Here is a 16,321-nt window from a genome sequence, read left to right as displayed (position 1 = left end):
ACGTGAGCTCCAATGGTGGAACCAAGTTCTGTAGACATATAGACAAGGGATGTGTTCCTTGTTTTCTTTTTTTAAATTGTGGTAACAGGAGATAATATGAGATCTGCTCTCGTAACATTTTTTAAAGTGTACAGCACAGTACTGTTAGCTGAAAACACAACGTCGTACAGTAGGTCTCTAGAATTTATTCTTCTTGCATAGCTGAAATTTTAGACCCATCAAACGATGGCAATTTCCCATTTCTCTCTCTGCCTTGACCGTGGCCACCACCCTTCTATTTTCTGCTTCTGTAATTCTGACTACTTTAGATACCTCAAGAAAATGTGGCATATCTATATCTATATCTATAGATAGATGATCAAGATAGATAGACATAATGGAATATTATTCAGCCATAAAGAAGAAGGAAATCCTGCCATATGCAACAACACAGATAAACCTTGGGAACCTTATGCTAAGTGAAATAAGCCAATCACAGAAGGACAAATACTGCATTTCACTTACGCAATGTGTGCTTTCTGAGTTTCAACTTTCTCTTCTGTAAAATGCAATAGTAATTCCTTTCCACTACAAGCTATTGCTATGATGAAACAAGTCAATATTAAGAAGTGAAAGAGTAACACTTTTTCACTTGAATCTGGACCTCAAGGGGCCAATTATACTCACCCCCCCAACACAGGTATGTAGACTGATGAACTCCATAGTCTCATTATAAGAACTTGGGCAACTGTTAAAGCACTATCAAAATATTAAAAGAACAATAAGACTGTGCTAATTAAACATTTATTTAAGTTTGAACAGCTGGTTCAATGAGGTTGGCAGGGTTCTAAAGAAGCAGATCCTGAGATGAGGGTTTAGGTACAAGTGGTTTGTTTATTTATTTATTTATTTATTTATTTATTTATTTATTTTGTGGTATGTGGGCCTCTCACTGTTGTGGCCTCTCCCGTTTTGGAGCACAGGCTCCGGACGCGCAGGCTCAGTGGCCATGGCTCACGGGCCCAGCTGCTCCGCGGCATGTGGAATCCTCCTGGACCGGGGCACAAACCCGCGTCCCCTGCATCGGCAGGTGGACTCTCAACAACTGTGCCACCAGGGAAGCCCGGTGCAAGTGATTTTTAAGAAACTATTCCCTGGGGAAACAAGTAAGGAGGTGAGAGAAGAGCAGGGAGGGGAGACATCAAGCAAGGTTGAGATTTCAGGTATAGTCCCAGCAATAGCATAGGAAGCCCTGGAAGATATTACACTTTCAGAATGTATTCACCCTGACGGCAAGGCAGCTGGGTTTTCATACTACTAGATCAGCCTGTCACTGGATAGGCTAGAGGAGGCCTAGTGGGGAACAGATAAACTCCTGGCACTTTTGTGAGTAAGGATGAAGCAAGAGGCACCATGAGTCAAAGGTGGTCCCCTATAGAAAACTGCAGGCCCTGCCAGTAGAAGCAAAGCATGCAGGAGGTGAGGGGATTGGTATCCAGAATGATAAAATGCATATGAGGGGATCTGAGCAGGGCACGAAGAGTATCTCCTTAGTTTACAAATGCCAAGACTGAGGCTAAGAGATATCAAGCAGTTGTCCAAGCTCACACCACATATGAATGGCAGACTTGATTGTCCAACCCAAGACTCCCACCTCAGTGTTCCTTCCACATCACCAGGATGCTGATGAGTCTGTTATACTGTGAGTCCTGATATCATTATACACATCCTGCATCCTGAACTGGTTTTTTATTCATGTCTGAGAAAACGTCCTACCCTGGTACAAATTGATACGTACCCACCACGGCAACAGCACATTTTTTGTGAGGCTATTAATAATGTAAGACGCAGTTGCTGCTAGAAGATCTCCTGCTAACACTGCAGTGAGTGGAAATGCTGTCCTTATTCTTAATAAACGGAAGGGAGAATGAGACACGCTTCCTTGAATATAAGAATTTTAGAGAAATCGGTATTTTTAAAATGCTTGCAAGGGTCCATGTTTATTGTGCATTTCCTCAGCATCCAGAAATACAGACCAAACTAATTACACTGAAAGCAAGAAAGGGAATCCCAACATGATGAATATGAACAAGTAGCATAATAATCTTGCTGCTTGGAGAATAATTTTGCTGCCTCATATTGAAAAAAAAAATACAATGTACCCATCTGGCTCAGAAATAAAAACTGTGGAGTTTGTCCTTTGTGATATCACTAAAAAATAAATAACTTAAACTGGTCTAAAATGGGGGAAAGTACATTTTCAAAGGCTTTGGAGATTTTTTTAAGCGTCCGTGAGAACCCACACAGGAGCTACTGTTATAACATGGCCGTGGAGAAGTTGCCTTCAGAAGGATGGCTGCCCCACTCACTGCCTCCTCCTGAGGTGCCCAGCAAATGTTTGGGTTCTTCTCCATTCAGGCAAAATGATAATTACTAAATTATCAGTGACAAATAATCATCACTCTGTATCCTGGAGTCCATCCCCAAATATAATTATAAGACTCTCAATCAAAAGAAAGTCAGCTGAGAAACATGGGCCAACTTCCAATAGAGGGTGACGTGATCTCTCTGCCCTTCCTTTACGTCCTTTTCCTTTGTCCTTGGCTAATCAGAAACAAAGGAAACTAACAAATGGCTCTCCACAAAGCTTCAGAAGATTCATAAAACCAAGAGGAGTTAGATATACCTTCTTTCACCCCAGAAAACACCAGAATCAATAGATGGAGAGAAAAGAGAGAGGCTGTTTTAAGCTCTGTACTACTACACTCAACAATTAAGAACCGTTCAATTACAAAATGGAAGTCCTATTCCCAAGACAGATCAATGTATTCTGCGCGACATGCCTTATATTGCCTTATATAACATTGCTCAACAATTCTGTAAGTTTTATATTATGTCCTCTTTACATAACAGTAAAAAATAAATAGTTTGTAAAAATTACAGCCAAGATTCTTGGGCGTTAAACTTCTAAATCCTGTCCCGAAGCCCCATCTCCCCACCCCCAAAACATACACACACCCAGATCTTGAGACTATGGCCCCTGCTGTGGGATTACCGTCCTAGACAGAAGACTGCTAGAAAGAAGTAATAAGGAAAGTGGGATTACGCAAGATGAACTAAGTGTCTCCACGGCAAATTTCAGGTGAAAAATAAGGGGATTTTTGTCCATACCTGAGCAGGGACTTACTCTTGCGAGGAAACAACAGGGTATAGGAGGATGTGGGCATGAAGCAGGAAGTGACTAGGCAAACATCCTAATAGACTGTCCCCTTAGAGGTTCTTTTTTTTTTTTTTATGAACAATTAACATTGAGTTCTCAGCTTGCTCTGCAGAGGAGCTGTCTGCCTCTTTCATATTTAGACAGACAGTTCCCTTTATCTGACACCAGGTCCCCGGCCACATCCAAGCAAACAAGGCATTCTTCTACAGAGCTGAATCAGAGCCTCTCATCTTTAGTCCACTTTATGTCCTCTTCCTCACACCCACCCCACAGAAGCCACGTGGTTAAGCAGGAGGATAGTCAAGAATGTTTTTATCAACTCCAAGCCCTAATTCATATTCCCCCAAATCTCCACTCCACCGTCTCACACCCCCATCCCCACCCCCACCCCCAGGATTTCACTGAGACGTCTCCCAACAAGGGCAGGGGCTTCTGCCTCTCCAGCCCACACCCAAGCCACCTCCGGACCCCTGGCTGCAAAAGCAGGGAGGGCCAGGAGCCAGCACAGGACCCAGGGGGGCAACGTCTCAGTATCTGGCAGAGCCCCGGGCAGCAGCATTCAAGTTGGCCGCTACGGACCAACACAGAGGAAAAAGAAAACACTGTCAAGTAGTAAGGGAAAGAGCCCTAAGTTCCACCCCAGTCTCTACCCCATCACTCTTCCGCACTTAACAATCAGGGCTACCTGGCACATGTCTCAATCTTATCCAGCGAGTTGTTTAAAACAAAAGAGAGAGAGAAAATTTCAGTCTTTTCCTATCTTCAAAACAAAATGTTCTCTTTTTGGAGATATCCATGAAGACAAAAACAGAAAAAAAAATTATTTAGACAAGATCAAAATAACTGGAGGTTTTCAGGGGTGTAAACTGCCTGACTCAGAGCAGGCTTGGTCTCAGAGGCATGGTCAGAGCCACTTGCAGCAGCAGAGACGGACTGGGGGCACACAGTGATCAGGTGGTAACTTCCCGGAGGTCAGGGCCAGACAGCACACATGTTCTTCTGAGTGGACTTAATAATCTAGGTTTAATCAGAGCAATTTGGATTTGGATTTTGAAATGACCCTTCTTTGCCATGGAAACTATACACTTCACACTGTGGAAACAGGTGGCATATAGAGAGGGTAGCTTTTGCTTCTTTGATTTCTTAGCCTTGAAGATGACCAGGTGGAGAAAGAGACCAAAAATTTTTCTGATTTCCCTATTTCTTCTATTCCTTCCTAAAAACCAGACTCGCTGTGGCCTCGGTCTTGAGGAGTCATACTGACCGATAGAGAAGACAGCTCAGACAGAAAAGAAAAGAGTACAAAATGCGAGAAGATTGGAGATGAAAACATACAAAATTATATATATATTTACATATATAATAAACACAACATATCTGTGTACAACATGTCTGGGACAGTTGAGGAAACTATACAAGGATGCGCAACACTTTCCCCTTTCCACATGGATTTTAGACTAAGGAAGACAGCATAAGGAAATGGAGCAAGAAACACAAAAATTATATACAATTACAGGCGACAGCCAAGGAGTTTGGGGGCCAGGGAATCACGGGATCTCGCTCTTTCCATTCCCTCCTCACCAACGTTTTCCTATCCAGTTGGAATGATGGCCTGAAAAGTGAATGGCTGGTCAGGAAAGAAGTGGAGGCACCCCCAACCCCCTCCATGAGCATCAGCAAGTTCATCAGTTGTTCTCATTGCGCCAGATGTGTGGCGTATCAGAACTGGTGAGCTGAGAGGGCGAGAGAGGATTATAGAATCTTCCTCTCTTGAACGGCTAGCTAGTTCCCACCCTGCCGTCTCTGTGATCACTAGCAGGCTGCATTCAGTAACATTCAGGCCAAGCTACTGATAACTAGATTGACGATGCTGGCCTTCTGCAGCCCCTTTCCTCCACCTGGTTCACGATCAGCACTCTGCTTCTCAGAGCACAGGAGCTGGGTGACTGAGCTCTAGGAAGGCAGAGATTTCTCAGTGCTTCTTCCCTTTCTCCCTAACCACCTTCCCCAGCTTCCTCCAAGGTGAGTCATCTCCTGAGAACCTGCTGCCCCAGCTCTGCTGTAGCACTAAGCCCTGGAGGCTCGCTCAGTTCATCCCTTTTCTTCTTGTCTCCCTAACAATACGCCTGGCAGCTGACAACATCTGAAATGTGGGACTCCACATGTGCACGACTGAGCATGTTTCTCCAGGCCCACAGCTTGGCTGTCAGCGCAGCTTTTTAGCAGCAAGGGCCCAGATTGTAGGAAAGCAGGTGAGGGCAGAGGCAAGAGCTTTGCTAGCTTAGAATTTTTTTTCTTGACCCTCAAGACCACGATCCTGATGAGCCCCCTCACGCCTGAATTTATAACCCCCAAACCTCAACTTCTCTCCCCATGTAGTCTTCAAATAGTTCCCCTCTGTAGGCTCACCTATGGGCCTTCCTCACTTTTGGCTTTACAATGAACAGCACAGTTTTTTTCAGGATTTTAGAATCAGAATCAATCTCATCTATATTCAACTGTTTTGCAGATGAGGAAATAGAAATCCGGAGAGGTTAAATGACTTGACCAAGGTTACACGTCCGTTCTGCCTAGACTGAGTGGAGCTAGAACCCAGATATCTTGACTCCCAACCCAGTGTTCTTTCCACTATCCCATGATACTTTCAAAAAGCAACATGCTGGAAGAGAGAGAGAAGGTGCCCATTTTATGTGAATTATATCCTCCAATCTTTACGTTATTTAAGAGCCGGGGCAAACTGTAAAAGACACTGACTGAGTAAAGGAGGTTAAGTGGGCACTATAGTTTTAGGCAAGGAAATCAGTTTTTCTTTTTGAGGATTCTCTAAACCAGTCATAATGGAAACATGAAGCAGTAGCACCCCAAGGGACAAAACACTTAAAGCACAGAAAACAGATTCCATTCAATCTACCTTTCCCAACCATGTCAGGTTAGCCTTGGGATGTTAAACCTGTCATATTATTCCCAAGGCCTAGGCTAACCAAGTTGGGGATATCCTCTTCCAAAAGGAGAAATCACATCTCCCCAGTTTCTTGTACAAAAGAAAAAGAGAGTTTGCAGCATTATCCAATCCTAGTCTCCCATTTCTGAGCCCCTACCTGGGCCACATGAGGGTGTGAAAATCTCCATTTATCCAAAGAAATGAACTCAGAGCCTCTCTTCAGCCCACATTACCTTCTCAGCAGCCCCCAGGAGAATCACAGTCATTTCTGGCTAGCAAGTTGAGAAGATATAACTAGGTGCCCATTGCATCCCTGCCTATGATATATAAAAGTCCGGTGGGTGAGGAAGGGAAGCAGAAGGGGGCCCCAGTTACCTCGCAAGCTTGCTGGTGATGAGCGAGGACTTTCACTTGGGCAGATCCTGTGGGTTGGGGATGTGGTCACCCGTCACCAGGTTCTTGTCTGGTCCTGTACTTGGTAGCTGCCTATTCTTCATCTTGGCTTTGGGCATGTCGTAGTCTCCCGAGTCAAAGTACTTTTGCCCTCTCTGGAGTCTCTTCGTGAGGAAGTTGGAGCCTCCAAGCTTTGGTCCTAGGCTTAGATATTTGGCCTTTAACTTTGCCTCCTTGGCTCTCTCAGGGAGCGTACCTTCTTTCTCCTGTGTGTCCTGCTTCTCCTTTACCGATCTCCTCCCCAGGGTTCTCCTCCTCTTGTTTCTGGGACATGGTGGGATCGGGACTGTGGAGTGAGGGGACCCAAGAAGTCAACCGGAGAAGGGAAGGGGGAGGGGAAACGGGACAACCTGCGCTGCTTCTTCGGCTCCTGTCACTAGGGCTGCTCAGCCCCTTCAGAGGTGCTTTGTTTACACTTCAGAACGTTTAAAACTGATCAAGAAATAAATTGATCAAGTGCTTTAAGTGTCTTATATCACAGCTCTGAAACGAACGAGGCCAGTGACACAAACAGGAGAGCAAGTTTACCCGATTTTTCCTGTCCATGCAATCATATTGCTTTCCTGAGTGACATTTCCTTCCTTGTTTGATCTCAAATCAGGAGTTAGTCAGAAAGACTAATCCAAGCTACATTTCTGTAACCTAACACACACAGGTTAAAAATAAAATAACTGAGGGATTTGAGCAGTAAGACAAGCGCATGGTAGTATTGAGTTTACTTCAAACAGTCAATCCTTCCTCAAATTTGTGTCCTTTCATACAAATTCCAGTGGACTTTTAGTTATTGCCTAAATTCAGCCTCAAAATAAGTCAGTGGAGTAGTCAAGATTAGTATTATTCCCACTTCATGAAAGGAAAAAATGGAGATTAAAAATCTAAAGGGGGAAACGTGACCTTCAGAGTTGACCGAAGGTGGGAATGGTGAACATCTTGTCACTGGAGGAATGTAAATGATGGTCCAAGTGAAGAGTGAAGACTCTTCCCAATGGTCAGACTGGTGATTATTTGGTCTAATGTTTTAGTAGCAGGTTGACAATTAGTTTGAGTGTCATATGTATGATGTCCTAATTCATCACCCCATGAGTCTGCCTCTCTCTCCTAAATTACTTTATGGGTTATCATAATTATGGGGAAAAAAAAGTGTTCCCTAACAATACTGAATTTAACTAACAAATTTTACATGGGCAACTTTGAGTGAAAATACCATATATCTTAAATTATTAATCAACTGTTTTAAGAGGATGACATATTTAAGACAAGTATGTTAACTCAGATTCCCTTCAGGAATTTTCAGGACAGTTAACACTTGTATAGATGAGTTAACTGTAAACATCAGCTTGCTTTTAATATTTATTGATGCTTTAAAACACATAAAATATATACATTTATTGAAACATAAACAAATGAAAATGACTTTTAATGGAAATTATATTTTTAAAAAAGACCTAATTTTACTGAGATGTGCTCTCTTCATTGGTATTTAACCTTGCTACATTTATTCCTGGGGCTTCCTCCATCTTAAAGAAGTGTAACACGTTTGAACACATTTTAAACTTCATCGTAAAATCAGATATACTGCAAGTAACCTTAAAACTTTCCTAAGATGAACTAATTGCTATGATCATTCTCCCATAATAATGATAAATTTTAATTCTTTACTATTCATTGTTTTTATAACCTCACCTTTATTTCTTGTCATATATCAAGGGAAATGAGGGGCAGTTTATAGTAATAAACACCTATATTTAAAAAGAAGAGATATCTCCAATTAATGATCTCAATTTCTACCTTAAGGAATTGAATTTAAAAAGCAAACTAAACACAAAGTATGAAAAGATAGGAAGTAATAAAGATCAAAACAGAAAAAACTAAGATAGGAAAAAGGACAACATATGGGAAAGATAAATTAAGCCAAGAGATGAATTTTTGAGACCAGTAAAATTGATAAACCTATAATCAGATTAGTCAGAAAAGATAGGGAAGAAACACACAAATTACCAAGATCTGAAACAAGAGAGGTGACACCATTACAGATTCTGCATATATTAAAAAGATAATAATGTAATATTAACAAATTAATGCCAATAAATGCGATACCTTAGATGAAATGAAAAAATATCTTGGAAGACACAAACTATGAAAGTTCATTCAAGAAAAAATAGATAAACTGACTAGTTCTACATATATTAAAGAAACTGAATTTGTAGTTTAAAACCTTTCAGTAAAAATAATTCTAGGCTTGGAAGGTCTCCCTGGTGAATTCTACCTAAGAGGAAGAAATAATGCCAATTCTACACAAACTTTGCCAGAAATTGAAGAGAAAGGAATACATCACACTCATTATATGAGACCAGTATTAACCCAATAACAGAAGCAAACAAAGACATTACAACAAAAGAAAACTACAAGATCAATATCCCTCATGATTATAGATGTAAAACTTCTTAACAAAGTTTTAACAAACTGAAACACAAATATATTAAAAGCATAATATGCCATAATCAGTGGAGGTTTACCCTAGGAATTCAAGGTTGGTATAACACACAAAACTCAATGTATTCACCATATTAACAACCTCTCCAAAAGAGAAAGAGAGAGCAGAGAAAAAACATATGATCTTCTCAATAAATGAAGAAAAACATTTACTAAAAATCTAATATTTTTCTGATAAAGACTCTCAGAAAACTAGGAATGGAAACAAATTTTCTCAAAGTGACATAGGGCATCTATGGCAAATCTACAGCTAAACTCATACTTAATGGAGAATGACTGAACGCTTTCCCTGTAAGAGCAGTAACAAGGCAAAGACGTCTATCTCTCACCATTTCCATTTAACATTGCACTGGAAGTTCTAAATCAGTGAAAAAAGGAAAAAAAAGATAATAATAAATTAAAACATCCAGACTGAAAGTAAATAAATAAAATTGCCTTTACTCACAATCTTTTTTTTTTTTAAGTAAAACATACAGCTATCATAGAATACGGTCACCCCACTGTTAGGCATTTACCCAAAAAAAATGAAAGCGTATGACTACACAAAGACCTATACACAAATGTTTATAGCAGTTTTTATTTGCAATAAACAAAAACTGAGAAAGGCTCAAATATCCACCAACAGATGAATGGTTAAACAAATTATGGGTATATTCATACAATAGAATACTACTCAGCAATAAATATGAATGAACTATTTATGCACACAAAACATGGATGAATCTGAAAATAATTATGCTGAGTGAAAGAAGTTAGACAAAAAAAAAAGTACATACAATACGATTCCATTTCTGTAAAACTCTAGAAATGCAAACTAGTTTATAGTGCCAGAAAGCAGATCGGTTGTACCTGGTTGAAAGAACCAGGGAATGAGTGGTGAGGGAGAATTTCAAAAGGGGTTTACATATATGTTCACTATGTTGGTTGTAGTGATGGTTTCATTAGGTTTATACATTTGTCAAAACTGATCAAATTGTGTATGAGTTATTTATTGTGTGTCAATTATGCTTTAATAAAGCTATTTACGTTTGTTTTTGAAATTATAAAAGAGAAATCTAAAGAAAAGGAAAGATGAACTTCAGGGGTAAATAGAGGAATGCAACAAAGCTTCCCTTGACAGTACTTGATTACCCCTCCATAAAGGTTCTTTTTAGGTAACTGAATATATTTTTTAATATTTTAAGGAAAGTGATATATTAGCCTGCAAAGTGATACCTCATCTTTTTTTAATATTACAAACATATTCTTGTGACTGAGCTCTAACTTCCATTAGATTACCTAGAAAACAGGACTTGAAGGAGTTCATTGTCAACAGAAATAAACATTTAATTTTGCAATACACGAAAGCAAAGTCAAGTTTTTAAAAGGCTTTGAAGGGGTTAAAACTCACTGATTGGGCTGTATATCTTTATTAGGACATCTTTGGCAATGCTCTAGATTGGAAAGCTCTTTTACCCTTTGGCACGAAAATATGATTTCATAATTTTAGACCTGACCTGAAATGCCAAGACTACTGTCCAAGTGGAACTGTTTACTGGACAAAGTTCTCAAATGAGAGTGGCAATGGCCCAAATGTCCCTTTATTTAACTTACGGATTCAGGAATCCACTGTGCTATCTAAACCAGTTCTACCCTTTTTATATGCATTAAACTTATACTTTCTCTTGTCTCTTGACCACTTAGTTCCAGAACTTTGAAATAGGAATCAACCTGCCCAAGTCTTTCATTTTAGAGATAAGATAAATATTCAGAGAGAGAAAGTAATTGTTTCCAGGTCACAGGGTGAATTGGGGACAGATTAAAATCTGGATTTAGATATCCTGATTCTCAGACTAAGCTTTTCTCATACCACTGGATCTCTTCCCATCCCCAACCCCTGCCCCCCCCCCACACACACACAGTGTACATTCACGATTTGTCTACTTTTCTGTATGGGTTTTATATTTGGTAATAAAAAGCATAAAATAAAGAATAATGTTCAATATTAAATTAATTGCTATTGACAAATATTCCCATGTGTTTGCCTTTGCACTTATTAATAAATTAACATTTCATATACAAAATGGAATAATAATGCTTAATGAGTATTTACCACTTGCCATGCGCTATGTTAGATACTTTTTAATGAATTATCTCAGTGATTCCTAACAATTTTATCGTGTGTATATTGTTATTTCCCCCATTTCACAATGACAAATTTACACAAATAGGTGATCCAGCTAGATCGCAAATCCAGATTTGTCTAATGTTAGAGCCTGTGTGTTAAAACAATAAACTAAAGCACCTCCTGGATTGGTGAAGAAATTTTTTCTGTATATATGGAGAATGAAAATTTACATATAATTGTATATATAAAATTATATATAAATCATATATATAATTATAGATATATTTTTGAAAGATAATTGGAGCTTTACACCCCACATTTAAGCAATTTCTGAGAGTATACATTCTTCAGTGGGTATAAACATACCTACATCCTTAAACAATAAAAATAAAACATTCTTTTACTGTTGATTGACCATGGCCCAACAATAACTTAATAAATACTTAGCAGCTACACAGACTATATAGTCCAGCCACCTAACTGGATGCCTTTTTTTTGAATCCTTTGGTGAAGAGATGATCACTGCCTCAGGAAATCAGTGGCTTAATATATTTTCAGGTGGCTCTAATATTTATATGTTTTGTTATGAACAATATTGTGGTGGCAACATTACAAAGGGCTCTAGGGACAAAGCACTTGGCTAAAATGATGACTCTTCTACTTAAGTAGGTAGTCCTTGAGCAAATTATTTATATCTCTGAGATTTGGTTTTCTCAAGTGGAAAATGGAAATAATAGCAGTAACACCCTCCTAGGGTTGATGCAAGGACTGAGTGAGTTAAAAGATGTAAAAATTTAGAACTGTGCCTGGTACATAGGTAAGTGTTATTGACACAGTTGCTTGTATTATTATTAAGTAATAGCATGTATTGAAATTTACCTGTGTATCAGATACTGTTTTACGTGCTTTACAGTTTTTGTTTCAGTCTTCACAATAACTCCAGAATGAACGTATTCTTATTTTATTTTCCCTTTCAGATGAAGAAATCAAGACACAGGTTAAAACTTGGTCCAAGTTTGCAGTTGATGAAGTTGGGATGTCAATCCCAGGCAGTATGACTTTTGAGCCCATCCTTGACCCTTGTAAACACTATGTTAGATCACTGTTGCTATGGAGCTGATTTTGTTTGTACTATATGGGCCTAACTAGCTTTGTTAACCAAGTTCTGTATATAAATTTTATGATGACATCCTTAAAAACAGATGAGGTGAAACAGTTGAGGTCATGTTGTTTCTCGGTGAATGGAAAGAACATGGCATCATATTTCAATGCTGTGTTGGTTATATCTTTTTTTTATTTTTTTTAATTAATTAATTTATTTATTTTTGGCTGTGTTGGGTCTTTGTTGCTGCACACGGGCTTTTTCTAGTTGCAGTGAGTGGGGGCTACTCTTCGTTGCAGTGCGCGGGCTTCTCATTGCAGTGGCTTCTGTTGTGGAGCACAGGCTCCAGGCACATGGGCCTCAGTAGTTGTGGCACGTGGGCTCAGTAGTTGTGGCTCACGGGCTCTAGAGCACAGGCTCAGTAGTTGTGGCTTGCAGGCTTAGTTGCTCTGTGGCATGTGGGATCTTCCCAGACCAGGGCTTGAACCCATGTCCCCTGGATTGGCAGGCAGATTCTTAATCACTGCATCACCAGGGAAGTCCTGGTGATATCTGTTTTGCTTTTGTTTTTGTTTTAGTTTTTTATGTCACTCTTTAATTATAGACTTTAATTCTTTCATTCTATTTCCTCTTCTAATACCTGGAAACATTCCTCTGTAACTGTTTTTTGATGTCTGAGTGTTCTACTTTTTACTGTTACTAGTATTTTTATATATGTGAAGTTTCTCTAACTTTATACTGAGATCTTTGAAGATAGGACCATGTGTTCTACATTTTTGTAGCTGCAGAGTATTGCGCAGGGCTTCACCTATATCAACTAATCAATAAATACTCAGTGAAAATGACACAGTTATCACTGACACATTTTGTGTTGTAAATGTGATATGGTTTAGGAAATCTAGAAACCAAGTTTACCAGAATTTGTGCCAACAAAGAATCAATAATTTCTGAATGAGGGTTGCTTTTATATATTAAAGTTATATGGGCTTTCAGAGTATTATTTTCTTATTTATAAATTCACACTTTTGTCATAGAATTTTCAGATTGCTCCAAATCAAATTTTCAATAAATAGAACCTCTATTGTACAAACAACTCACATTATGACTCATGTCTGGAGAGACAATGCTATTGTATGAAAAGATCACTGAACTAATGATACAAGGTTAACATAACATGAACAAAGGAAAACAAACCAAAAATATCTCACTAAGATTTATCCTTGCTATAAACATGACATATACACATACACATGAACAAAAGCAAAGAAGGGGCATGTATAACATTAGTCATTAATTGTTTTTGGTATGACAATAAAATGGGTAATATTTTCTTACTATTATTTACCTCCTATTAATACAGTTACTGCTATATTGTAACATTTTTAAAAACAGAAGTGTGCATTAGGTATCAAAAGACCACGGTAAAATAATAAACATTGTACAATTCCTTATTGTTTCTGATTTCTTGTTCCCCAAATGAAAAGGAGAGCATAATTAGAACCTAGAAAAGGATATTATATACCATAGGACTGTTGCTGCTATCAAATGAGAAAATTTAGATGAAAACACTTAATAAATGATATATAGGTCTACAAATTAAAGAATACATTTAGCCCAATTCTGATTAATATGACTATATTATGATCAATATATGTATTTGCCAGTAGCAATCATAAATAAAAAAGTTATTTCCTCACGATTATAACAGTAGACACAGAAAACGCATTTGACAAAATTCAACACCAATTCATGATAAAAACTCACATCAAAGTTGGTATAGAGTGAATATATCTCAACATAATAAGAGCCATTTATGACAAAGCCACAGCTAACATCATACTAAGTGATGAAAAGCTGAAAGGCTTTCCTTTAAAATCAGGAACAAAACAAAAATGCCCACTCTTGCCAATTCTATGTAACATAGTATTGGAAGTCCTAGCCACAGCAATCAGACAAGAAGAAGTAATAAAAGGCATCTAAATTGGAAGAGAAGAAGTACAACTGTCACTATTTGCAGGTTATATGACACTATATATAGAAAACCCTAAGGTCTCCATGAAAAAAACTATTAGAATTAATAAACAAATTCAATAAACTTGCAGGATACAAGATTAATATACAGAAATCTGTTGCTTTTCTGTACACTAAATATGAACTTTCAGAAAGAGAAAACAAGAAAACAATCCCTTTTAAACTGCATCAAAAAGGATAAAATGTCTAGGAATAAACTTAACAAGGCAGTGAAAGAACTATATTCTGAGAACTATAAAACACTGATGAAGGAAATTGAAGATGATACCAAGAAATGGAAAGATATTCCCTGTTCTTGGATTGGAAGAATTAATATTGTTAAAATGCCCATACTACCCAAAGCAATCTACCTATTTAATGCAATCCCTATCAAAATAACCATGACATTTTTCACAAAACTAGAACAAATAATTCCAAAATTTATATGGAACCACAAAAGATCCCAAATTGCCAATGCAATATTGAGAAAAAAGACCAAAGCTTGAGATATCATCCTCCCTGACTTCAGACTATACTAAAAAGGTACCATCATCAAACCAGCATAGTACTGACAAAAACCAACACATAGATTAATGGTACAGAATAGAGAGCCCGGAAATAAACCTGTACACTTAAGGTCAATTAACCTATGACAAAGGAAGTAAGAATACACAGTGGAGAAAGACTGTCTTTTCAATAAGTGCTGCTGGGAAAACTGGACAACTACATGTAAATGAATGAAATTAGAACACTCCCTAACACCATACACAAAAATAAGCTCAAAATGGATTAAAGACTTAAATGTAAGACCAGAAACATTAAAAACTTTTAGAAGAGAACATAGGCAGAACACTCTGACATAAATTGTGGCAATATACATTTTTTAATCTATTTCTTAAGGCAAAATAAATAAAAGCAAAAATAAATGAACATAATTAAATTTAAAGGTTTTTGCACAGCAAAGGAAACCATTGACAAAAAAAAAAAGACATCCTACTGAATGGGAGAAAATGTTTGCAAATGATATGACCAATAAAGGATTAATATCTGAAATATATAAACAGCTCATACAACTCAATATCAAAAAAATGAATAACTCAATTAAAAAATGGGCAGAAGATCTGAATGAACAAAGATATACAGATGACTAACAGGGACATGAAAAGATGCTCAACACCACTAATCATCAGAGAAATGCAAATCAAAACTATACTGAGATATCACCTCAAACCTGTCAGAACAGCTGTCATCAATGACCACAAATAACAAATGTTGGCAAGGATGCGGAGAAAAGGGAGCCCTCGTACATTGCTGGTGGAAATGTAAACTGGTGCAGCCACTGTGGAAAACAACATGGAAGTTCCTCAAAAATTAAAAATAGAGCTACCATATGATCCAGAAATTCCACTCCTGTGTATATATCTGAAGAATATGAAAAAACTAATTCAAAAAGATACATGCACCCCAGTGTTCACAGCAGCACTATTTAAAATAGTCAAGATATAAAAGCAACCTAAGTGTCTATCAACAGATGAACAGATAAAGAAGAAATGATATTTATAGATATACATACACATACAAATACACACGCAATGGAATATCACTCAGCCTTTAAAAAGAATGAAATTCTGCCATTTGCAACAATGTGGATGAACCTAGAGAGTATTATGCTTAGTGAAATAAATCAGACAGAGAAAGACAAACACTCTATGTTATCACTTATATGTGAAATCTAAAAAAAAATAAAACAAATAAATGTATATAACAAAACAGAAACAGCCTCACAAGTATAGAACAAACTAGTGCTTACCAGTGGGGAGAGGGAAGGTGAGAGGGGCAAGATAGGGGTATGGGATTAAGAAATACAAATTACTATGTATAAAATTGATAAGCAATATGAATATATTTTACAGCACAGGGAACTATAGCCATTATTTTGTAATAACTTTAAATGGAGTATAATCTTTAAAAATATTGAATCACTATGTCACACATGTGAAACTAATATAATATTGT

General features: G+C 37.8%; 1 pseudogene across 1 annotated transcript in view; it reads right to left on the bottom strand.

Annotated features, from left to right (window-relative positions):
• Positions 1–6,866, bottom strand: part of LOC309833753 (alpha-endosulfine-like) — a 32,689-nt pseudogene extending 25,823 nt beyond the window's left edge. The window contains exon 1 of the transcript in view: positions 6,516–6,866. The product of the transcript in view is annotated as an alpha-endosulfine-like (transcript). The remainder of the gene's footprint in view (positions 1–6,515) is intronic.
• Between the last annotated feature and the right edge of the window lie 9,455 nt (positions 6,867–16,321).

The sequence above is a fragment of the Grampus griseus genome (assembly GCF_964374135.1).
Source record: "Grampus griseus genome assembly, chromosome: 15".
Taxonomy (NCBI): domain Eukaryota; kingdom Metazoa; phylum Chordata; class Mammalia; order Artiodactyla; family Delphinidae; genus Grampus; species Grampus griseus.
The sequence above is the reverse complement of the archived record's forward strand: the minus strand, read 5'-3'. Positions and strand labels throughout refer to the sequence as shown.